Source organism: Barbus barbus (assembly GCF_936440315.1).
Source record: "Barbus barbus genome assembly, chromosome: 49".
Classification (NCBI taxonomy): Eukaryota; Metazoa; Chordata; class Actinopteri; order Cypriniformes; family Cyprinidae; genus Barbus; species Barbus barbus.
In genome coordinates, this window is record NC_136727.1 from 19,017,371 (window position 1) to 19,043,511 (window position 26,141).

General features: G+C 36.9%; 1 long non-coding RNA gene across 2 annotated transcripts in view; it reads left to right on the forward strand.

The window, feature by feature from the left end:
- Positions 1-17,360, forward strand: part of LOC306867829 — a 27,633-nt gene extending 10,273 nt beyond the window's left edge. The window contains exons 2-4 of one of the 2 annotated variants that reach the window (XR_013784065.1): positions 2,822-2,992; positions 14,695-15,020; positions 16,297-17,360. This is a non-coding gene — a long non-coding RNA (uncharacterized lncRNA). Of the gene's footprint in view, positions 1-2,821; positions 2,993-12,827; positions 12,961-14,694; positions 15,021-16,296 lie in introns of those variants that run through there. The other variant, XR_013784066.1, reaches the window with a different exon arrangement.
- Positions 17,361-26,141: the final 8,781 nt, after the last annotated feature.

Sequence of the window (26,141 nt, forward strand, 5' to 3'; positions counted from 1 at the left end):
CTAACTCAAAATTCAGTTCAGTAATGATTACTGTGGAAAAGATTTGACTTGCCCCAAATGTATAAACATGGCATTTTTCCGGCAAGGCCCAGACTACCTTCCCTTGCAAAAAAATATATGCAGTAGCACTAATTTTTAGAGCCGGAATCGGCCCGTTTCTGCTGAAGTGAGATTTTGCGCCACCGTCCGCAGTCGTTCCAGGAATTCAAACCTCATAAGGTTTCAGCAGAAGCTTATGCTAAGCTTGTTAGTGTTTCTGATGCCACATGTGATAGCGCCACAGAATTACCATAAATCAGCAGAATTAACTATGATCTTCAACAGCATGTTTAAAACTGGCCAACACAAGTTTGCAATATGCTGCACAGAATATTATGATAACAAACCATTCTAAATGCCCATAATCTGCTTATGTCCCAGGTTCATATATATTCTGAATTAGCGCTTTTCCCCGTCCCACACATGTTCCCACACAACCACAACAGACGGAAACATGCACATTTGATACAAAAACAAGTTTTTAGATGGCACAGTTTTAATGTTGACACAGATGCGATAATGCATAATGCAATAGGAATGTTTCTGCTGGCCGAGGTTCAAATTTGCACGTCTTTTGGAGGCGGTGAGCGACTAATGATACAAAGGACTTCCTGCATTTCATCAGATGTGAATCTTAATGTCGCTTTAACTCAGAGCAAATGAATCTGTGCTGTAATAAGAAGCTTCCAGAATTAGGTTGGGGTGGCAGAAAATTGCAAGCGCCTGGCACTTTTATCTTTGAATTTCACTAGTGCACAAGCTAAAAAAACCTTCATACATTATTTGGTTACATTCCATCAGTATGAGGAATAACATTGTGAAAAATTGTATGCATGCTAATGATAAATAGAAATCCACCTGCTTTATGATAAAATGAGTTTAATTTTCCCATGCCCAGTGCCGGCTGGCCTTTCATAAATTACTTATGCACAGCTATTATTAAAATAGGGGGGAAGCAAATTAGAAAGTGTTCATATCTCTTCACTGGATTTAGCCAAGGCCGGTTCCAGCAACTGGAGTCAGCACTTTTTTCTCCTTCCTGTCTCAGAAATTCTGCTCTCTTGAAATTTCCATCCTCCTGTCTGAGTATTTCTATAGCGCTGTTGTAGACTCTGTGTTTGCCAAATTAACCCAAATCTTTTCTAGGGTACGAGTGTAATGCAATTCACAGGCTTTTCTAAACCTGTATATTCAAATGCGTTTGAATACATGGGACAGCACGGTACAAAATGTCATCGCTCAGAAAAGCGTGTTTGGTGCTAATCGTGTTGCATCATCGGTTATTGCCACAACAACAAGCCTGGAGACGCCATGCGCAGGGACGGCACAATATCTGCTCATTTGCATAGTGATTTATTGCAAGTGCATTTGCTTACTGTAATTTTTTCTTGAGTTTGATTGGATGCTTTTTTAGTTGTTAAAATGTTTAGCAGTAACTAAAATGTCTGAATGTGCTTTTGAACGTGCCGAGTAAAATAGTGTTTTGCTGATAAGAAGAAAAACATTTGAGCAAGAAAGTATGCTATAAAAGTCCCATGAATGTGATTTCTCACAATTTTCTTGATCTGATTAAAAAAACAGCCAGGCTAACGTGAATGTAGCTGATATTGTTAAAAAGAATGTTCGAAGTAAAAAGAATGTTGATGTAAACAGATTTTATTTTATTTTTTAAATATATATAAAAGACATAAAGGCCTTTTAACCACACTTTTATTGTTCATTTTTGCTACTTGGCAAATGCCAAACAAATAGATATAGACAGAAATGAAATGTGCCATTTCCAATCAAGCTATAGCTATTTATGCACGAAAATGTGAAAATATTATTGCGTATAGGCTACTTTGGATACATGGAATGCTAGCAGCAGCTTTATGAAGACAAAACTTACCATTTCATTTAAAAAAAAAAAGACCAGTCATTTCTACCACATTTTAACCACAATAGACCTCGTTTAAATTCAATTGAGATGTGGTGAAAACTACAGAATGAGTTAGTCTAATCGGTATTTTAACATTTATCCCACCATATTGCCTCACCTTAGACTTACTGTAAATGTGGTTTACTCAATTTTGCAATCTGAAGAAGTTATTTTGTTACTAAACTTAGAACATTACTGTAAATAGCCCAAACTTTTTTTTATGATATATAAGGCTTACCGTTTGCTCTGTGAAATTTCACGGGCGAATCCCATTCATTTCGTTAGGAATCTGTGCAATTGGAAGTTAGTAGTGTGAGGGAAAAACTTGCCCGTGCAGATTTCGCTCATGTACACATGATGGTCATGTGAATTTGCAGAAAACTGGTTTGAAAGGCACTTGAACCATATCTCTATTAACAACAGAAAATATACCGTTTTTTTTTACCCGTGAAATTTCGCCTACATTTCGCGAATGTGATCGCATTGCTAGAATATCAGATGATCACAGACACATTTTCTTTTATGAAACAAAAATATAAACCCATGAGGGACGGATAGGGGCCATATGAGATTTGGTTCTCTACAGCTCTATATCCAATGTATTCCTTTGTTCAAGAAGTTTAAAGGGCCTTTACGTTCTAATTAATCAAAAACTTAAAGCACTGGTAAGACTTTATATTCATTTTCCTTTCGAACATAAAGTCATGCTCCATGAACTCAGTAGGTGCTTCCTTTAGTTTAACCAGATGATGTCTTTTTCCTGTTTCAGCTTGAATTGAAAGCCTCTTCATAGTCAGCATGTTCCTCAGTCTGATTATCCCTTCAGAGAATAGCTTCATACTAACCAAATTTCTCCTCTGAAAGGGCCCGTCCAGTTTTCCATCACTGAGTGGCACAGACGGATGATGGGTAATTCCTGGACAGAAAATCTGCAATTTCATCAAACGCAGTCATGTCTGTCCTAAACCCACAGCCATTATTACAACTTACTCAAGGACTAGTGGACCTTTAGTGCCCACATCGTCTGCTATACAGGTATATATGGGCTTTTATTCATTATATATTGTGTATACTTGGGGAAAAAAATTGAGTGGCCCAACAAACTTATGTTTGCTTGTCAGTACATTCAGCTGTACACTTAACCATATTTAAGACAACAAAATTATACAATTACATACAATTAAGTGGGTAAAAAAACAACTATAGTGCCAGGTAGATTACTTACAAATTGTAGATTCTTACTGATTCCAAATTATTACTAATGACAAAAATTGCAATTAGTAATGTAATCCATTACACATTTTAGATAATGTAATCAGATTAGATTACTTTTAGATTACTTTTGACTTGTTTATCACGTTGATTCATAAAGGATAATATTGTACCATATTAACAAAAAAAATGCATATATGAATATTTTCCAGATAATATTTGAAATACTTCATTCGGCTGTAAAAGGAAAATATTAAAGCCAATTATTTTAAGTTGCAAACAGCATGTCTTCATAACAGCTACAATATATTTTAAGAAGGAGGTTTCTTACAAGGGGATCACCACATTTTTGGGGGTCTTTGGTATTGAAAAGTCAATACCCCTGTTCTACACGATTAAGCAGTAGTAACTCTCCTGTAAGGCAATCAATGAAATCAAACCTATTGAATTTAACACAGTCTTATTTCATTGATTGTTTTTGCTTCATTGAAAATGATATGTATGTGTTGCATTTGACCGTAGTGGACTGTGCATCAGTTAATGTAATGCTGTGTTATTATGAGAGGGCAAATGGCCATCAAAGCTCATTACAGAGGATGCCCAGTGTTACACTGCCCTCTGATGGACTACACACTGAATCTGAAAAAAAGGGACATTTTGAATTAATATTTCATTTGTACAGTGGCAATATCAAACTAAAACTATGATCCAATAAATAGGCCTATCAAATGAATATTCATAGTACTTTCTTTAAACTATGTCTTAAATTGTTTTAACCCATGTAGCAATAAAGTTTTATGTCCTCCTCATGTGTCTTAAAATAATGGAATAAAATATTAAAAGCAATATATTTTAAACAAAGTTAGCTTTTTTTATTCACTATAACACTGAGTTAAAGGATGAATTTCTTCAGCTTCAGATTTAGGTGCATGAAATATGGCCAAATTATTAAGAAATATTCCAGTTTTTTTTTTTCATTAAAAACAAATCATCAAGAATATTGTTTAAATTGGTAATCATTTTACAGATTTTGTCCGTTTCAGATCTCACAGTTTTTTTTTTAAATGAGCATATTGCAAAAAAAAAACAAGCATGGATTTAAATAAATCTGATTCTTCTTTTTGTTATTTAAATCATATTGTCTTAAGATTTTAATAATTCATTATAATATCAAAAAGAGCATTAAAATGAACCTTAAGTTGACACTACGAAGTTAACTGTCAAATGCAACTTGATATTTCTCAAAGTCTATACATTTTAGTGTGACTTTAATGTGGCTTAGCTGATGACTGGCTTTCTAAACCCCTGCTGGAAGACCACTTTGCATCCCATAGGAAATTTAAAAAACTGTTTCAACAGACAAGAGTAAACATGGTAGCACTTTTTTGACCATTACATTCGTTTATTTGAACACCGATATTATACTGAATGCAATGTATAATACTGAGGCATCACTTCCATCATATTTTGGCCACTGCTCAGTTTTGTAGCAGTTTTTAAAGGCAGACTGCTTCCCCCAAAACAAAAAAAATCTAACCTGAAATTATTAAAATAAACAGTTCTTATCAACTTTTCGTAAACTATCAATTATTTCAATCACTATACTTAAGCGTTAAACCTGCTAGTTCCAGCATTGAAAGCACGACTAGTATTACTCCTGACAGCCCTAAAGAGCAACTACTTCATTTTTTCAGTTTTTTTTCTTTCTGAAATTCAGCGATTTGACTGAAAATGTCCAACAAATCAGAAGGGATCTCTTTTTTCAGGGATCCACCAGAAGATTTCCTGCCACCATCCCGCCTCGTTCTGATTCACTACGTTTTGTGCCTTGCGCAGAAAATTCCTTAGAGTAGCAATCAGATTTTTGGGAATATTCGGACTGGGTTGAGGAGGATGAATCCCTCCCGTTTCTTGCACATTCAGTGGTGCTCTGAGTCCTGTGTCGATCTCCAACCGCGCCGTTCACATCAGGACGTCCCAGTCTAGATGCTTCAGAGTGGGCTCCATGTTTGAGGTTCTCTAGACTTTTGTCAATAGCATCATCTAACCTACCTCTGCCATCTTCACATTGGCTTTTTACCCAAGACTGTTCTCCTTCACTGATGAGTTTTTTTATGGATTGATTTATGGATATGAGTTTGTTTATGCATTGTTTCTGGTCGATGTAGGAAGTGGAGGTGTTAGCAGGAGCGGGAAACCACTCTTTGTCGTCTTCTACCATTTTATCACTACAAGACGACACTCTACCCTTGTGTTTCTTACTGCTGTGAGATGAGCGCCGACATTTGTGTTTCCGTTTCTTCGACTTTTTACGACTCGTTGAAGAAGAGTCATCGCTTGAAGTTGAGGACGTATTGGAGGATGTAGAGGAAGAGGTCAACCGCTTCCTTTTCTTCATTCTATATGGAAGAAAACATCACGCCGAAACTATTGAGAGTGCCCATCGGAAAATGGGGCGTCAGCAATGATTAAAACCGTAAAAATAGAAGAGTTCTTACCTTTTTTTGATGGAAGAAATACTCAAAGATTTAATTGGTTACATACACAATGCAAAGTTTTGGCAGTGACAAACCATTTTTAAATCAGGGCTAGGCAATATAGTTTAACTCTTTCGCTGCCATTGAAAGAATTGTCCAGCTTTCCTCGTTTTCACAACTATATGGTAGGAGGCGCTATTACACATCTTCTGAAAGAGTCTCCGGATGAAGACACGGTGAAGCAGCAGCAGAAATAAGTGATCGTGTAAGCAGATGTATATGAAAACAACGCGAACAAACATTAAAGGGGTCATATGACGATGCTAAAAATAAACACTTTTGTGTATTGGTGTAATGCAATTTGTTTAAATGGTTTAAGATTCAAAAAACATTTTCCACATACCGTACATTATTGTTGCTCCTCTCTGCCCAGTCTTTCTGAAATTCGTAGATTTTTTACAAAGTTCATCTTTCTGAAAAGCAAGGTGTGCTCTAATTGGCCAGCTATCCAGTGCGTTGTGATTGGCTGAACACCTCAAGCGTGTGACGGAAATGTTACGCCCCTTACCGTATTTGGAAACACACAGCGTCTCCACGACATGGCGGTGGCGGCTACAATACTACAGCAAGAATAAAACTTATGCCTTCTTTCTTTGCGTAAACATTTGGCTGGTGTTATGCAAATTTCCCCACACAATGACGTAGATATGTGGGGGCGTGTTTAAAAGAGGCGTTTTAGGAGGGTGTGTACATTTAAAAGTCTTAACTTTTAGATGGGATATCTCTTTGGTTTTGAGACTTTTGTTTTTGCAACTTTACAAATAAAATGTTAATCCAGGAAGTGGTTTAGGATGGTGAAGCTTTAGGGGTGTTGATGTACTCAGATCTACTCCATCTGTTTTGATCAATCTGCTGAATCCGATCTGGAGGAACTCAAGAAAAACCAGATAATTTGTCAAACTCAGTTACTCAGTGTTTTATCGAGTGTTTATAAAGAAATATATAATTCAAACAGGTCTGAAACAACAAAGTGACCACATTGTAATTTTTGGGTGAACTATCCATTTAAAGGGCACCTATTATACAAAATTCACTTTTATAATCTTATCGTAAATGTGTGTTGGCAGTGTGTTCACAACCATCCTATATTGGTAAAAATCCACCCGCTCATTTCTTTTAATCCCCATAAATCATAAGCAGTGTCTCAGAACAAGCCGTTTGCAGAATCTGTACAATGTGATGTCACATTTTACAAGCCCCACCCACGACTGTTGATGGACACTGCTGTATTAGCAGAGACCCCACCCTGAGTGAGCCACACACAATCCGCCATGTTTATCTTCTCGCTAGAGCATTTAAAAGCAGTATTCAAGTAAGAAATGTCTTCTTATTAAAGCTATAGATATCATTCAGTCCAGAGTAGTACGTGATTTTCTGCTTTTATTTTATTGTTTGGCTCATATTAACAGCGTAGACAGCGGTATAGGTACTGTATTACAATGCTGTCACATAAGAGCTAATATAAACATGTGATTTCCTTCCCAGCTGTTTACTTTCACAGACGTAACTGACTGTGTTTATAACTTGTGTGTTTTTAATATAAAATTCTGTGTATTTGACAGTTTAAGCGCAATTAGACATGAAAGAGAACTTGGTTTAATACTGACATGCCATGTGACAGCCGCTTTCTGTGTGTGTGCGCTCAGAAAACCGTGTATCAGAAGTTTAAACTGATTTTGCTTTAAAACGCATGATTTCAGTGCAGTAGACATGATGATCAAAACCAAACAGATGTTTTTAGCAGACTATCTGAGATACCAGCCGTTTTTTGGAGGAATCGAGTCCTATTCTGGAAAAGGGGCGGGCAGCAGCAGCTCATTTGCATTTAGAGAGACATGCATGAAAACAGCATTTGTCTGCTTCCACTCAGAATAGGCTTTTTCAAAATTATATAATAAATGATCTGTGGGTTATTTTGAGCTGAAACTTCACAGACACTTCCTGGGGACATATTGTAAAAAGGGGCATAATAGGCACCCTTTAACATTATATCACCAGAATAATCATGGTGAATGTATTGTGAATATTCAGTATATTGCCCAGCCCTAATTTAAATGTTGGACTAAATTACCTAAATTATCGCTTAACGGGATATAGCAGTCACTCCTTAAATTTCAACAACTGACATTTCTATGCATTACATAAATAGATATAGAGATTTAAAGTAAATTCAGTTGTTAAGGCTTATTCACACCAAGAATGATAACTACAAAATTATTTTTATTATAAACAAACTGCTGTTATGTCACCTGCCATTTTAAATGCTCAAGCTCTTTAAAATAAGATGGATTCTGATTGGCTCTGTGTGATTCCAAAAATATAATTCCTCTATACTTATAATCCTTGGTGTGAACAGGCCTCTACTACCTGATTTCTGTAAATAAATGGACTGTGTGTACAGAACAACTGTATTTAGATGCAGTGTGTATGTGACCAAATATGTGCTTAATAGGAATCAAAACGTGAATGAACATGGTGGCGTTGACGTTACCTTTTCTCTTCTTTTAAGATCTTACGCAATTTCTCTGCACTTGTCTCCATGGTCTTAGTGTTTTCCTGCTCTCTGGCAGCTTCCTGCTCTTTCAGTTTAAGCAATTTCTTTAAAGCAGTTCATTGACAGGGTAAAATTTGAACAATTTTCAGGAAATTAATCAAGCATGCATGCGTGCAGGCATCCAGCACGAGCACAAGTGCCTTTTTCACACCCCTAGGCGACAGGATGTTAAGCAAAGACAAAATGCGAGAAAACATTTTATAGTTAGCAATGATCGTGAGATGCAGTTACCGTCGTACCAGGAACAGAATACAAACCAAAGGTGGTGGGGTTTTATTTCCACATGGGGGATTTTTGTCAACCCAGTGCAATCAGGGTTTAAAGGTTCCATCAGTCAGGTTTCACAGGTCCAAGATCAGATAGACACATAAATGACAAAAACACTTCATCAATACTCCAATACTCGACAATTAAAATGAATGTCTTGAAAAATGCAATGTATCAGTGTACCAAAAATGAATATTTGCTAAAATGTGCTCACCCTCAAGGCCATCTAAGATGGAGATGATTTTTCATCACAATCTTACCTTCCAGTTAGGCTCATCTACCATAACTCCTTCAAAAACAGCCAGAAACCTTGGAGTTGTGATTGATGATAAGCTGAATTCCTCAGACCACATTGCTAAAACTACCCGGTCCTGCAGATTTGCATTATACAATATTAAGAAGATCAGGCCCTTTCTCTCGAAACATGCAACACAACTCCTTGTTCAGGCTCTTGTTCTGTCCAGACTTGACTATTGCAATGCTCTCTTAGCAGGTCTTCCAGCCAATTCTATTAAACCTCTACAATTAATCCAAAATGCCGCTGCAAGATTAATCTTTGCACGTGACACCTCTGTTCATCAATTTGCACTGGCTACCAATACCTGCTCGTATTAAATTCAAGGCATTAATGTTTTCCTACAGAACCACCTCTGGCTCTGCACCCCTTTACCTAAATTCATTACTTCAGATTTATGTGCCCTCTAGAAGCTTGTGTTCTTCAAGTGAACGACACATTATTGTACCATCCCAAAGACACACAAAAACACTTTCACAGACTTTTTCATGAACTGTTCCCATCTGGTGGAATGACCTGCCCAACTCGATCTGAGCAGCTGAATTGTTACCCATCTTCAAGAAACGGCTAAAAACTCATCTGTTCCATCTTTACTTGACCCTCTAACTCTAGCACTCTCTATTCTAATTCTATTTTATCTATATGTCTTTTTATTTAAAAAAAACAATAATAATAATAATAATAATAACAATTATCTGTACTGCGTTAGGCTAACCAAGACTTGTAATAGCACTTGCACGTTGTTGCTCTTTTGTTGGTTTTGATTGCTTCTTATGTCCTCATTTGTAAGTCGCTTTGGATAAAAGCGTCTGCTAAATGACTAAATAAATAAATAAATAAAATTTTGTTTCTTCATCAGATTTGGAGTAATGTAGCATTCCACTGTTCACCAATGGATCCTCTGCAGTGAATGGGTGCCGTCAGAATGAGCGTCCAAACAGCTGAGAAAAACATCACAATAATCCACACCACTCCAGTCCATCAGTTAACATCTTGTGAAGAGATCTGTGCTTGATCCGTGCATTTTTCTCTCCTGATACAGATTAAATTCCTTTTTCACTGGAGGAAGTGTTATTATGGATTATTTGGCCTTAATGATGGATTTGTTTCTTAAAACACAGCTTTTGGCTTCACGAGATGTTAACTGATGGACTGGAGTGGTGTGGATTATTGTGATGTTTTTTTATCAACTGTTTGGATTATCATTCTGACAGCACCCATTGAAAATCCATTGGTGAGCAAGTGATGCAATGCTACATTTCTCCAAAGCTGATGAAGAAACAAACTCATCTACATCTCGGATAGCCTGAGGGGGAATAAACCGTCAGCAACGTTTCATTTTTGGGTGAACTACTCCTTTAACACAAGACTGTATCTGTGTACTTGTAACACTGGAAGCTAATATTCTGAGAAAATTTGCAGTGGTGGCCAACCATGCATTCATGACAGGCAGGTTTATCCAGCTCACCTGGATATGTATCTGAAGTTTCTCCAGAGCTTCTGCTGCCTCTTGAAACGTGTTATCTAATACTATGGCTCTTTTGTAGAGACCCTCAGCAGTCACCAACTTTTCTTCCAAAAAAATAATTTTTAGAGTTTAAGGCATACACCTCCACACAACTGAATTCAATATTCATGCAGCGAGTCTTCCTATCTACAATGTCTATATTGATATTTGACAAATTGGACAAATTATTGTGATGTGTGCTAAGGTGTTCTTGAAAATTGATTGGATATTGCTGTTGTTAGGGCATTGCTACATGGCTGGTATGGTGTTTTGGTAGCTGCTCAAGCATTACAATTGGTTACTTATAGGTGATTTCTAGGGTGTTTTGGGTGATTGCACAAGTCTAAGGTTAATTATAACAAACTGAATGAGTGAGCATCTCTGGTATTTCTAGAAGTAAACAGTAAGAAACAAAACAAACAAGGCACACATACGGGAACATTCTGAATAGATGCATTTAATCTTTTATTTGGAATAAAACCTTAACCGGAATAATCATCTTATTTATAATGTGCATGTAAATGTCAGGTGACAGACAGGAATTCCTACAGGTGACTCACAGAGGGAGCTGCCAATTTAAATTCTTTCTTTTTACGTAATACATGGATCAAGGATTTTCGACAAGCAAACTTTAGATTTTTCAAATACAATAAATAATATATATTGCGACTGTACAAACATTAAGAATGTTGTGCACATAAATTCGTATTAAACTTGTAAATTAAGTGATTTTAATGTTTTTTCATCAAGGTGAACTGGCCATAGCTTTAAAAAACAATGTCAGGTGGTGCGACCGTGATTTATCTTAAAATTAATTTATTTCCTTAACATGCATAACATTTTTTATAAGTTTTCAGTAATTAAAGTGTTTAGAAAAAGTATTTACAGATTAGATGGATGGATGGATGGATGGATGGATGGACGGACAGATAGACAAATGGATGAACGGATGGATGGAGGGGGGAGGGAGGGAGGGAGGGATTGGACGGACGGACGGACGGACGGACGGATGGACGGATAGATAGATAGATAGATAGATAGATAGATAGATAGATAGATAGATAGATAGATAGATAGATAGATAGATAGATAGATAGATAGATAGAGTGTTGTTTGTGCTAACATTCTGATAACGTTATTATAGACCAGAACACTTTAAACGAACATTCTAAAGAACCTAGCCAGAAACCTACCAGAATGTTCGCCAAAGTTCTAAAAACATTTCTGGGCATAACAGCATTGTGTTCTACTTAGTTCATAATATGCCAAATTACTTCCATGTAAGAACAAAGCTACTTGGTAGGAATCTATAACAATGGGGAAGCTTTTGTATACACAATAGTCTCTGTCTGTCTCTGTATAACAGCATGCCACTATTGACATAGATTGATCCATTATAAACTGTCATTCTTTCAGGTTTACTGGAACATAGGATCCACCCGTGACCCAGAAACATTTCATTCTATCAATAGAAACACAAAGCACCAAAACATTTTTACTATTCACACAAACCAGGAAATGATCAGGAGATACACGTGTTTCTCCATTTCTATTCAACTGGACAATCAGAAATAAATCTGAATTTACAAATTGTAGTCAGTTATTGATTCCAAATTACATGACAAAAATTGTAGTTAGTAATGTAATACATTACATTACACATTTTAGGTAATGTAATCAGATTACTTTTACATTACTTTTGACCTTAGTCCTTTATCATATGGATTTAAATAGGATAATCGTGTACCAAATTGATATAAAAATACAAAGACTAATAAAAAAACATTCCATTCGTTGTAATTAACAACATGAAGTGTAATAAACATTACGTTAAATCATGGTTTCTCAATCTGGGGTTATTGAAATGCAAGGGCTTTGGGAGTTTAATGAAAAGCTAATAATTAATTCAATTATTAGAATTTCAGAATAACATCAATCAAAATAAAACACTTACTAAAAAAGTAATGTTTACCTTCTTGTCACGATGTGACCGTTAACCAACAGAGAACTGTGGACATACAAATGTGATACTTAATTATTAAAATATTTATTTTAAAATCTAAGGGTACTTCAAGTAAATACAGCATATTAGGTGAAAGATGTTCAAAAAAGTTGAAATGCCTGCATTACATGTAAATAAGAAATAACGTGAATTTGTGCATTTTAATGTCAAAAGCCTTCCAAAGCTATAGTAATACATGGTTAAATAACCATTGAGTGATAATTCAAATACAAAATAATGTGTTCATCAGTAGTTGATGCAATGTTGAAATACGTTTTAAACCTGAAATGATTTTTGTAAATCCTGTGGTCAAATGCTGTGTGGCCTGATTAGTGAACGTCCACAAATCTGGAATACTATATTGTATTCAATGGGAAGTGTGACAATGCAGTCAGAACCTGAAAGTTGTTCATTTGCATAAAGACAATTAGCATCAGTTGTATCAGTGGGTGGAGTTTAATGACAGTATATTAGTTTGCATTACTCATGTTGCTTCGCAGAGGTCATTTTTCTGATAATAGGTTTGGTAGCAAAGAAAAAACAAAACAAAAAAAAACAACCTTGAAAGATGTTTCGATTTATTATATTTTTTGGATTGGCTTTACTGATTGGTAGATCAATACCAACAGGTAAGACGTCTATTTAAATATAAATATAAATATGTAATGTATATGGAAGTATAAGTCTTTAATGCAAAATAATGTTTGTGTATATTTGCTTAGTTATTATTGAATATGTATGCATATGTACTGTATTTTAGTCATTATATGTGACCCTGGACCACAAAACCAGTCATAAGGGTAAATTTTGTGAAATTGAGATTTAATAAATATACTTTCCATTGATGTATGGTTTGTTAGGATAGAACAATATTTGGTTGAGATAAAACTATTTGAAAATCTGGAATCTGAGGGTGCAAAAAAAATCAAAATATTGAGAAAATCACCTTTAAAGTTGTCCAAATGAAGTCCTTATGCATATTAATAATAAAAAAATAATTTTGATATATTTATGGTAGGAAATTTACTAAATATCTTCATGGAAAATGATCTTTACTTTATTTTTGGCATAAAAGATCAATTCATACAATGAATTGTTGGCTATTGCTACAAATATACCCCAGCGTTTTGTGCTCCAGGGTCACATATATGTTTAAAAAACTAAATTACAATAATAATAATAATAATAGCAATATATTATGAGATATCCTGATATGATAAGCTTTATAGTTGACAATAAAATAGTTTTCTAGAGCTTTACCACTTCGGAATAATCTGTTTTTGTCAAACATAAAATAAAAAAATAAGTTATCAGTTATAAAGAAATGTAAAATCTGAATATTGCACATATTTTGCACTTATATGAGCAGTGAATTGTAATAGCAAAGTGCTTGTATAATTGTATTTAAGGAAATTATATGATGTTATTAGAGAATCATATGAGTCAAAACAGGTACAGTTACACGTAAATATAAAGTAGCTTATATACAACAAATGCTAATAAATAAATAAAATACATACATTTCCTAAAAATAAGGCAAGAAGTTGTCACAAGTTATAGATTTGTTGTTGTGTTTCCCTGTTCTCCCTCCTTGTTTCAGTCCCTTGACCTAGTTGTTTAGTTCAGGTGTGTCTCATTATTTATCCTTGTTTGATCTGTGCAGTTCCAGTCTGTTCGGTTTGTGTTTTGATTTATATTTGTATTTATATCTATATTTGCTTCAATATTTGCAATAAAACAGCTAGCGTATCTCACGAAACATAAGGGAATATATGAAACGCAGTGATTCAGTAGTGAAACTGCTCTTTGCAAAAGACGGAGAACTTTTACTCTGCTCATGTAAGTTTATAACCCAGTTCCTGCATTACAATACAAATCAAACTGACATGAAAATCTTGCTATTAATCAGGTTAATTTGATGTCATTGTCAAGGAATGAAAAGCATTCAATAATAGAACTGATAGTGAAGGATATAGCACAGTTTGTGGTTTTGAACTTCATTGTTTGTTACCAAAGGGGGTTTTAAAATCTTCAGTCACAGCACACTGAGCTGTTGTAGTTGCTCCCATATAAGTTTTTATAATATCAGTTTTCAAAGTAGTTCATAGTACTTTCCCAACAATAGGATGCCTTTATGAAAGCAGGAACTAAACCCCTTCTTCGAAGGATTGCCTTCAAGGGTTCATCTTTTTGTGGTTCATGCATTAGGCTGTTTAAAGTTGAGGAGCTCATGCATTATCCTTTCTTCCATTTTTGCTTTTCTTTATTATAGGTCAGTGTTGCCTGCCATCTATAGATGCTTTTCTTCTATCTCATCTATTATTATTCTTTGTCATCTATGTTATTTTCTTTCACTTCACCAGCTGCAGAAACATCTACAGCTCCATCGATAAGAATAACAACTCCTGAACCAACATGTAAAATAGCTACGGTGACATCTACTTCACGATTAACAAGAAATCCTGCACCAACATGTATAGCTAAAGCAACAACCCCTGCTCCAACATCTCACTCAGCAGTCACTGAACCAACATCTACAACTCAATCAAGAACAACTGCACCAAGTTTGAGTTCAACTGTGCTTATGTCTACCACTACTCAATCGTCAACAACATTTGCATATGCAGCTTTCCAATTGAGATCCTCTGTTGAGCTTAGCAATGATCAAATCATGACTTATATTGAAAAGGTAAGCTCTTATATGCTTTTTTGACTAGCTGTAAGCATTAACTTGTTGCCGAACTGCTGAGGAATTAACAACAGAAAATATAATAAGCTAGCAAAAACAATGCAAATTTACCAAAAAAAAATAAAAATTAAACTGCTTACACACAACATCTTTACTTGTCACACAATTTCTGACACTCAAACATAAGAACCACACACCAAATCTGCAAAACCATACACTAATTCTCAGCCTTTGACTCAGTTTTCAATTCTATAAAACACTTTTTGCAAAACACAACACACAATTCTCTATGTAACACACAAAAATCTAACAGGAGCCCAGCAGGCACACAGTATCATAAGACATTGATATTTGGTTAAACTTCGGTTGCGACGTTGGGTGACCGAAATTCAATGTAAATTCAACGTCTAATGTCAATGTTAAATTGAACCAAAATACAACGTTAAGTCAATGTCAGATTGACGTCAAATATTGATGTCAACCCGATTTTCATTTTCAACCAAAATGCAACGTCAACCTGACGTTATATAGACGTCCGGTTTTGAATATCTATGTGCATAGATAATTTGAAAATGTTTGCTTTTGAGATGTGTTTGTGATATTTTGAATGCAGTGCTTCATTTTGCAAGAGATGAGAGGCATTTTGCATTTTGTGTGTGCAATTCTTGGATTTGTGTGTAAAAAGAGGCAAGGTTTTGAAAATGTAAGCAGTTGAACAACTCTCTTAAAGACTGTTTAGAATGTGAAATTTGAGAAAGCGTTGGCTGACGGCAGAATAGCCTGCAACTACAAAGTGTGCCATGACAATGAAAAGACAAGAGAAACTACTCTGAATCGTAACAGTCTGAGTAATAATCATAGCTACCATTGAGAGAGAGAGAGCTTTTGGATAAACATGGTAGAGCAACACTTTATAGAGAATATTGGTACAGTTTTTTTCAACTGCTTACACACATTTTTTACTTGTCACACAATTTCTGAAACGTGACACTCAAACACCAGAACCACATGCCAAATCTGCATCTGCAAATCTGAGTGTGCATTCTCAGCATTTTATTTCGAATTTGTTCTCGAAATTTAACGAGTTTTTTCATGTAATTTAATCTCTCAACATTTTATTTCAACATTTTTGTTGAAATTTAATGAGTTTAATCTCGCATTATAATGACTTTAATCTCGAGATGGTTTTATTTTTATTTTATTTTTTATTGCTTGACCCTAATCCTCTTCCGTAAATGTTACTGTACATTTAACTGTACATTTTTTTTCTTTGCAGTTTGTCAAGCACTTGCAAGCAAATTTTAGTGGGACCATAAAGATTTCTGTGAAGAAATCAAGAAAATTGTTGGCCTAAGGTTCTGATGGAAAACTTATGTCTGACCACATGCCATCCTCTACATGCAATATCTGAGGCGAGTGCTCCCTCAACGATCACATCCAAGAGTTTTTGGACTTAGTGCACCATGCACAGTTTCTGGACAGTTCACTCATTACCTTCTGTGGATGTCTTTCTCCAACTCAGTGGATCCTCCTTCACTCTCAAGTCCCATGGCTTTAGCACTGTCAAGCCTGATGGTCCTTCCACCATAAGGTACACTTCCCATGATGGTGGTTGACATTGTGTGTGTCTGAGCAGTACATACTTCCCCAAGGCAGTGGCGACTGCTACAGTATAGTAATTACAAGCACAATCTTTTGGAATTTGATTATGTAATCCAGATTACATGTAATCAGTTACAACTCAGCACTTTTAACAAATCAGAGGACATTTTGTATTTTGGAAGGAGGGGGTTCAGCGAAAGACTGCAATAATGTAAAATATGTGAAAAATTATGTGTCTAATAAATCTGGGCGCTCTATGGCTGCATTTGCATTGCAATAGTAATATACAACAAATGAAATGAGTGAGCATCTCTGGTATTTCATGAAGCAAACAGTAAGAAGACATGCATATGGGAATATTCAGAATAGATGCATTTAATCTTTTGTTGGAAAAAAAAACAGAAGAATCACATTAATTGTAATGTGTATAAATGTGAAGTGACAAACAGGTTGGATGAATGTATGGGAATTTCTACAGGTGACTCACAGAGGGAACTGCCTCTATAAATGCATTTTTCTGATGTCCTGATGAACATAAAATAAAGGTCCTGTCTGGTGGCATAGATGAGGACTATACATTGATAGTGCTGACAGACATAGAGGTGCATCTGGAAGTAAAAAGTCAAAGTCTTGTCTGAAGTGTATTTGAACAAGCAGGAACTTCAAAAAGCAAAGAAGCTTCAAAAGATTGGATCTGAGTATTAAGCTTTGCAATGTAAATAAAGCCTAAATCATGGTAAAATCAATGTAACGCATTAGATGTTGAATTCCATTAGAAATTAACGAGGCAGTTCACCTTAATTCACCTCCACATGCCATTCATGATAGTTTTGCATTGCAAACAGAAGGTCAGCTTTCCTTGCTATGAATTGCTCCAGAATATGACTCACCTCTTATTTTAAAACCAATTACATATGACTTGTTTATTGTCAGAAACATAATTAACAGTTTATTTAAAGTAAAGTGAGTTACATGAGTAAATAAGTGTAGGCTATTTGAAACAAACAAAAAATATTTTCAGTGCTTGCATTTTTATGGTTGTATATTTAAGACGTGAGTATTTCAATTAAAAACATTTCACACACATTTTCATAATTAAAAATTCAATAATCCAAATTTACAATTCAGATTTAAAAATACAATCTATAATATTCAACAGTCATTTTAATTTATTTTGCTTTACATATTGGCTTCATTTTGCAGAAGCTTTTATCCAAAGCAGCTTACAATTGAGGAATACAGCAGAGTGCATCTGCTTCCCGAACAGTGTTAGGTAGATTGTTCCAGAGTTTGAGCACTAAATAGGAAAACAATCTCCCGCCTGCAGTTGATTTTGATATTCTAGGTATTATCAAATGGCCAGAGTTTTGAGATCGCAGTGGACGTGAAGGATCGACTATAATGCGGTAAGAGCTCACTCAAATACTAAGGTGCCAAACTATTCAGGGCTTTATAGGTTATTAGCAAGATCTTGAAATGTATACAAAGTGTAATAGGGAGCCAGTGCAGTGTTGACAGAACCGGGCTAATGTGGTCGTACTTCCTGGTTCTAGAAAAAACTCTAGCTGCTGCATTTTGAACCAGCTGGAGTTTGTTTATTAAACGTGCAGAGCAACCACCCAATAAAGCATTACAATAATCTAGCCTCGAGGTCATGAATGCATGAATTAATGTTTCTGCATTTGACAATGAGAGCATAGGTCGTAATTTAGATATATTTTTAAGATGTAAAAATGCAGTTTTACAAATGCTAAAAACATGTTTTTTGAAGGAAAGATTGCTATCAAAAAGTACACCTAGGTTCCTAACTGATGACGAAGAATTTACAGAGCAGCCATCAAGTATTAGACAGTGATCTAGGTTATTACATGCAAAGGTTTTTGGTCCAATAATAAAAAAACTCAGTTTTTTTCAGAATTTAGCAGTAAGAAATTGCTAGTCATCCAGTTTTTCATATCAACTATACATTCCGTTAGTTTTGCAAATTGGTAAGTTTCATCAGGTCACGAAGAAATATAGAGCTGTGTATCATCAGCATAACAGTGAAAGCTAACACATGTTTCCTAATGATATCTCCCAAGGGTAACATGTAAAGCGTGAAAAGTAAGGGGCCAAGTACTGAGCCTTGAGGTACTCCCAATAATAACCAACTGCAGAACCATTACGTCACAGCAGTCTGAGGCCGGAAGTGGGCGGAGTCAGTTCGGAAGATGGCGGGAGGATTGCGGAGTTAACGTCATGGCGGACGACGTGTTAAAAAACTATAGTTAATAAATTTTTTAAATATTGAGATTGCTGAACGAGCTTGCGGCGCCATCTGCAGAACGTTCATAAAAGCGTTCAAATTATTCAAAACGCCACATGCAATCATCAGCAACCTGTTTCTCAACCAAGTGACTTTTTATGAATGGCGGTGAGAATTTGAGATTGTGTATATATATATATATATATATATATATATTGTTGATATAATAGGCGGTAGTCTGACGTGCTACATGTCTGCTGTTATACAGTACTGTTTTTAGTCGCATTTGCATTTGCATTTGGGAACGCAATATTCGTCATTAGAAGCATTTATAAATCTGTTGTTGTTTACAAAGAGAAGTTTAAGTGTCACATATTTTTCAGAAATCATTATAATATGCTAATTTGCTGCTCAAGACACATTTCTCATTATTCTTAATGTTAAAAACTGTTTTGCTGCTTAATATTTTTTGTGGAAACAATGATACATTTATTATTATTATTATTACATTTGTATAAGATGTAAAAAAGAGAGAGAAATTAATAATTTTATTCTTTCATAATGCATGAAAATGATAAAAAGTGAGTGAAGCCATTTAAAATGATTTTCATGTCAAAATGATTTGCATTTAATATTAACAAATTTAATCAAAATATTTGATAAATGCAAATAAATGCTGTTCATTAAACTGTATATTTATTTAAAAAAATCCTGAAAAATAAAGTTTATCACCGTTTCCACACAAAATATGAAACAGCAAAAATGTTTTCAGCATTGATAATAATCAGAAATGTTGCTTGAGAGTCAAATAAATTGTAATGATTTCTAAAAGTTCATGTGGCACTGAAAACTGGACCAATGATGAAGAAAATAACATTACATTTTATTTTTAATAATATGCTGCTTTTTATTTTTTACAGGACAATAGTACGTATTATTACAATATAAGATATATACATACCTCTATAATTTTTGGACAGGTGCTGTAGTTTTTTCTCTTTTTGTCATTTTCTCACTGAAAATAAATGATACACATTAGCAGACATATAATATTTAATGGGGCTAAACAGTGTGTGATTTGTAGGCCTCTCTGTAATAAGTAAGTTAAGGTAAAAGCAAACTGTTTTAAACATTTTCAACATAATCTACATGATCAACATGATCTACTTAATTTCTGATGCATTTATTTTTAAATGAATGTAAAATGAATAAAAAACACTTAGTGTTTGTAGTTCACATGCTTAATTCGTTGGCAGATCTTTCAGTAAGGCTAATGGTGTGGCCTTTAGATTAGCTCTAAAACTCATCTATACTAATAAAACATCCTCACATTTAAAGGGAAATTATAAAGTACTATTTGTTCATACACAAAAAAACAATGTATCTCTTACTTGACATAATAATAATGTATTTACAAAAGAAATGTCTGAATACTGCAGAAATGTGTGGATTTCTGAAGGGTCCTGAAACACCAAAGTTTTGGAGTGTATTTGTATTTTACTGCATTTGTAACATTTTCCGTCTATGAGAAATGTTTCATGTGTTTTTTTTTTCCATCTATAGATCCATATAACAATTCAGAGAGGTGCAGCAGTACCTCCTTTGGAGCAATACACAACATGCTGCAAAAATTTTCACTGCCCTTTTTGTGGTAGCAGTATTTTCAAACCGACAAGACAGGACAAATTGAATGCACACATTAAAAACCACTTCAAAAAGGCCGTTGTCCGTGGAGGTATGAACATTTTGAGTTATTTGTTAATATACAATGGCAAAATAATATTTAATAGTAGTCCCTTTGAATTAGTTGCTTTTCAGCATGATTTGATCATAAAATGTCAGTTCATATTGATCCAAGTAAAAAGTTTAATAGACACACATTTAACCTACCAAAACACAAACAATTAGACTATATATTTGTGTATCTATCTTTTGAGAGCATTGTAAATAGATATTTCATGTTTTTGAGCATATCCCAAAAAATATTCAAACACAAAACAGTGATACGTTTGAGTAGGATTAGAGTTACCCTGCTCAGCACTCTGGACTTACAAGAATGAAGTGTTTACTATTTTTTTCTTTGTATTTTAGATTTCACTTTTGACCGATGTGGATTGGGCTGCAGACCAACACTACATTTCCACTGTTTCTACTGTACATCTACAGTTTTAAGAAGAGATGATTTTCAGAATCATTTAGATGTTTGTAAACGGAAGCAGCATTCCACATCATGCAAAATGCCACCAACCACCACTGCAGCCTTGACCATGCTAGTGCCTCCTGGGACCCCATCAGCCACCAGCACCCTACATAACATGCCAGCGCCTCCTGGGACCCCATCAGCCACCAGCACCCTACGTAACATGCCAGCACCTCCTGGGACCCCATCAGCCACTAGCACCCTATGTAACATACAGCACCTCCTGGGACCCCATCAGCCACCAGCACCCTACGTAACATACCAGCACCTCCTGGGACCCCATCAGCCACCAGCACCCTACGTAACATACCAGCACCTCCTGGGACCCCATCGGCCACCAGCACTCTACGTAACATGCCAGCACCTCCTGGGACCCCATCAGCCACCAGCACCCTACGTAACATACCAGCACCATCAGCCACCAGCACCCTACGTAACATACCAGCACCTCCTGGGACCCCATCGGCCACCAGCACCCTACGTAACATGCCAGCACCTCCTGGGACCCCATCAGCCACCAGCACCCTACGTAACATACCAGCACCATCAGCCACCAGCACCCTACGTAACATGCCAGCACCTCCTGGGACCCCATCAGCCACCAGCACCCTACGTAACATACCAGCACCATCAGCCACCAGCACCCTACGTAACATGCCAGCGCCTCCTGGGACCCCATCAGCCACCAGCACCCTACGTAACATGCCAGCACCTCCTGGGACCCCATCAGCCACCAGCACCCTACGTAACATACCAGCACCATCAGCCACCAGCACCCTACGTAACATGCCAGCGCCTCCTGGGACCCCATCAGCCACCAGCACCCTACGTAACATGCCAGCACCTCCTGGGACCCCATCAGCCACCAGCACCCTACGTAACATGCCAGCGCCTCCTGGGACCCCATCAGCAACCAGCACCCTACGTAACATGCCAGCGCCTCCTGGGACCCCATCAGCCACCAGCACCCTACGTAACATGCCAGCACCTCCTGGGACCCCATCAGCCACCAGCACCCTACGTAACATGCCAGCACCTCCTGGGACCCCATCAGCCACCAGCACCCTACGTAACATGCCAGCGCCTCCTGGGACCCCATCAGCCACCAGCACCCTACGTAACATGCCAGCACCTCCTGGGACCCCATCAGCCACCAACACCCTACGTAACATGCCAGCGCCTCCTGGGACCCCATCAGCCACCAGCACCCTACGTAACATGCCAGCACCTCCTGGGACCCCCATCAGCCACCAGCACCCTACGTAACATGCCAGCGCCTCCTGGGACCCCATCAGCCACCAGCACCCTACGTAACATGCCAGACAGGGTTTGTCCACGGCCTATTATTAAACAGAAATGCCCAGTGTGCGGTATCCTCATGAATAAATTTTTTTTAAAGAAACACATTGACCGCAAACACTCAACTGAATCAATTTTGGACATTAATGGAAGATTCCACCTTGCAAGCCAGTGTGTGGACAAATCAAATGGTATATTCACAGTACTGAAAGTTGCAAGAGGTCAGAGTAGTCCTCTTCATGTCCAATACAAAACATGGGGAGAACATCCATAAGTCTGCTGTGAATCAAATGAATGCAAAGTAAACATGGAAGTGGCACAGAGGAGTGGTCTGTTATCTTATCAGTGTGTGCATGTCAGATCTGTAAGTTACTGCACATCCTCAGCTGAAGCAGTCTCTCTAAAGGAAGATGTTTTAACGGAAAGCAAAATGGTTTGGGGATGAGAAGAAAAACACATGCCTTGCCCATCAGCAGCTTGCCATTTCTAGCAGTGTCCCACTTTCTGTGGAAACCTCGATTGGCAGCACTCCAACAAAAAGGTTAATTTCGGTTTTTGAGCCAAATGTGTCCTATTATAGCCGGTTGGGGCGGGTTGTTGTTTACAACACGAATTTAAACACATGGCACTGCCCCTGTTCCAAAGCTCGCCGTTCATGTCTGCACAAGTACATCGCAAAATGGCATCTATTTCAAACAGACCGCAAGCTTTTCCGCACTGTTTTCAGCAAAGAAGAATCCCCACCCCAAAAGGCAAATACAAATGCAGAGGAGAACAGTGTCACAGAAGACCATGCTTTGTATCCTCCTCATGATCTGGGACTGAAACAAATGGTGCAGTACATTCTACAGAACAAGAAAATACCAGCTCTCCTGCCAGACAATTTACGGGCACCATCACTAGGCAAAGAATACCCAAAATATCTTTGTCCAGAGGAAACTATGTGCCAAAGATGCCCAGGTGTTGTCCCTCTTAGTGACCGTATTTTAATTACAAAGAGGGCTAAAATACTCTCTAACTGGTGCATTGTAGAAGGTAGGATGTGTTATTAATATGCATATGTGCTGTACATTTACACTGTCCTCTAATGTAATACTTGTTTTGAATGATAGATGTATCAACCTACTGTAAGCAGCGCCCACTGTGTGGAATGTTTTATCGGTGCCAAGAATGGAAAGACCAACTCCACAACTTTAACGACCACATCATCCTTGACATAAATTTATGCTTAACCTTAAGAAACCTTCTACAGGTAGCCTTCAGTCTATGAATGTGTTTAGTAAGAACAGTACTTTTCAATGTCTCCAAGTGTGTACATTGATTTTTTTTTGTTTCTTTTTTTTTCAGGCCCATACTACTGTGAGCAGAGCAGTAGAATTTTTGCAGGATATGACAGGAGTGAAGTTTTCACCAGCAGACACGGTGCTACATGCGTACTTGCACTTAGAGGCCCTTACAGATCATGAGTATAACTTTTCCTGCGTTACTTGTAGTGATCATGGATTTACACAGAAAAGGTGTTTTCCATTTATCAGGTATGGCTACTGTGATACTTCACTTGCATATTGTGTTTTCATTACTTATGTATTTGGCAGATGCTTTTATTTAAAGTGACTTCAATTACAATTTTGATGGGGATTGATGGGGACTTCAGATAATTTTAATGGGGCGGTCAACGTGGAAAAGATTTGGGAAGCCATGTCCTGTGACATGATTGGTCGTGGATTTGTTGCAAGTATGAACACAGTGCTTTGTACACGGGAAAGCATGTCAACATGCAACATAATACAATGTTTGTTTGTTTTTCTTCTCCAGGTGGTAAACATAATCCATGTGCTGTATCGCCAACCTACCAGTTTTGGGCTCCTTGGATAGGAAAGCACACACGGCATTCAGACTCTGTAATAAACACAGAGTTTGAAAAGATTCATGTTTCAAAGTCTGTATCTGAAATTACAGTTACAGAGGACAGACTCAGAGAAGAACTATTCAAACAAAAGGTAGGGTTTGTTAATCAAAAATACTCAACTCTGTTTTTAATTACCTTGAATTAACAAGACTACATTTTTGTTAGGTTGCTGTCATTAGAAAGGTATGTAAAGAATGTGGTTTGGACTCCAGTGGATCCCGCAGTGACCTTCTTATGAGGCTGTCAAAAGAAATAAAGTGCAGGCAAACCTATGATAAAATGTTTGACAAAATCTGGGGGGCCTCTGGTAAGCTTAAATTGACTTATTTTAATGTAATCAATAATTTTTCTTTGAAGTCTAGTTAAGGTGTATTTAGAAACAAAACAAACTAAATTGTACTTTGATTTACTCATTAGATGTAATTAATATCTTTTAGGAGGCTGGGCAGTGATAATGTGCCTGTGCGGGATTGTTTACAGTCTCAAATGCAATCTGCGAGCTGAGACCCCCCGAGACTTTGCCGACTTACTGTTATCCTGGAAACACATGCCAAATGTCATAATTTATGATTTTGCAAGGGGCCTTGCAACGCACTTGAATTTAAGGGCTTCAGAAAAAGTACCTATCTCTCCATTTGAAGGTCGCTTAGCCAAACCCACTCAATCCAACATAGACAATGCCAGACCTTAATGGTCACCCAGTGACGGGTTCATCAGATCACTACGTGCTGTATGATCGATTTCATGAAGCCAATACAAAAGACAGCAAAGATGTGTTGAGGAAGCTGACTCTAGTACCTCAGTTGTCAGGGAAAGTGAATAGCCAGGTTGCAGAGCAACTGTTCGCAAAGATGAAGAAAAACAATTATTTTTTGAATATGTCTTTTCCATCAACTCATCTCTTTCAAATGAGAAACATAATTCATCACCACAATGAAAAGCAAAACAAAAAAGTGCTGGAAAGATTGAGGAAGACTTTTGGGGCCAAGATGGTGACAAATGTGTATGGACAAGCTGTGTTTGGTAAATTTACCTTGTTTTTTATATCATATTAGCTCTACCAACAATTGGAGAAACACATTTAAAAATCCTCTCTTACAATATTGTAAATAATCCACTAACCACTGATGACTTCAATTCAGTACAGTTCAGTTCAAAACCTGTTAAACTCTCGAAAACAGACAATCCGTGTTAGTCCCCTGATGAGCCAGGTGGCACTGAGGTTCCAATGGACGATGGTACTCTGACTCCAACAATGGTTACAACTTGTGGTGAGTGTTGGGTTGGGTACTATGTAGTTGGGAACACATTGTTGAAGTTCTTTGGTGTGTTTTAAACAACCACTGATGACTTCAAATCGGTGCACGTCTGAACTCTCTGAAAACAGGTAATGCGTGGTTCTCCCTGATGAGCTAGGTGGCACTGGTTGGGTTGGTTGGGTGGATGTTGGTGAGTGTGTTTAGGGCAGCGGTTCCCAAACCCAATCATATGTGACCCTGGACCACAAAACCAGTCTTAAGTTGCTGGGGTATATTTGTAGCAATAGCCAAAAATACATTGTATGGGTCAAAATTATATGTACACCCTGTACACTTGTTTCAAACTGGAATCATGGTGGAATTTCCAGTGATGTCCACTTTGCAGGGCACTTACTGTCGAATAGAACAAACGTTAAAAACATCTTTAAATATAAACTTCTTTTTCATATGATTGCAAAGACTTAAGTCTTTGATTTTTTTTTTTGTGTGAATTTTGAGCTGAACTGTTTTTTTTTTTGCCAGTATGCTCTGTATGTGGCGCTTGAGACACCCTTTGAATTTACAGCTGTAAGTATTTATTTAAAAAGATGATCTATTAACTAGAAAA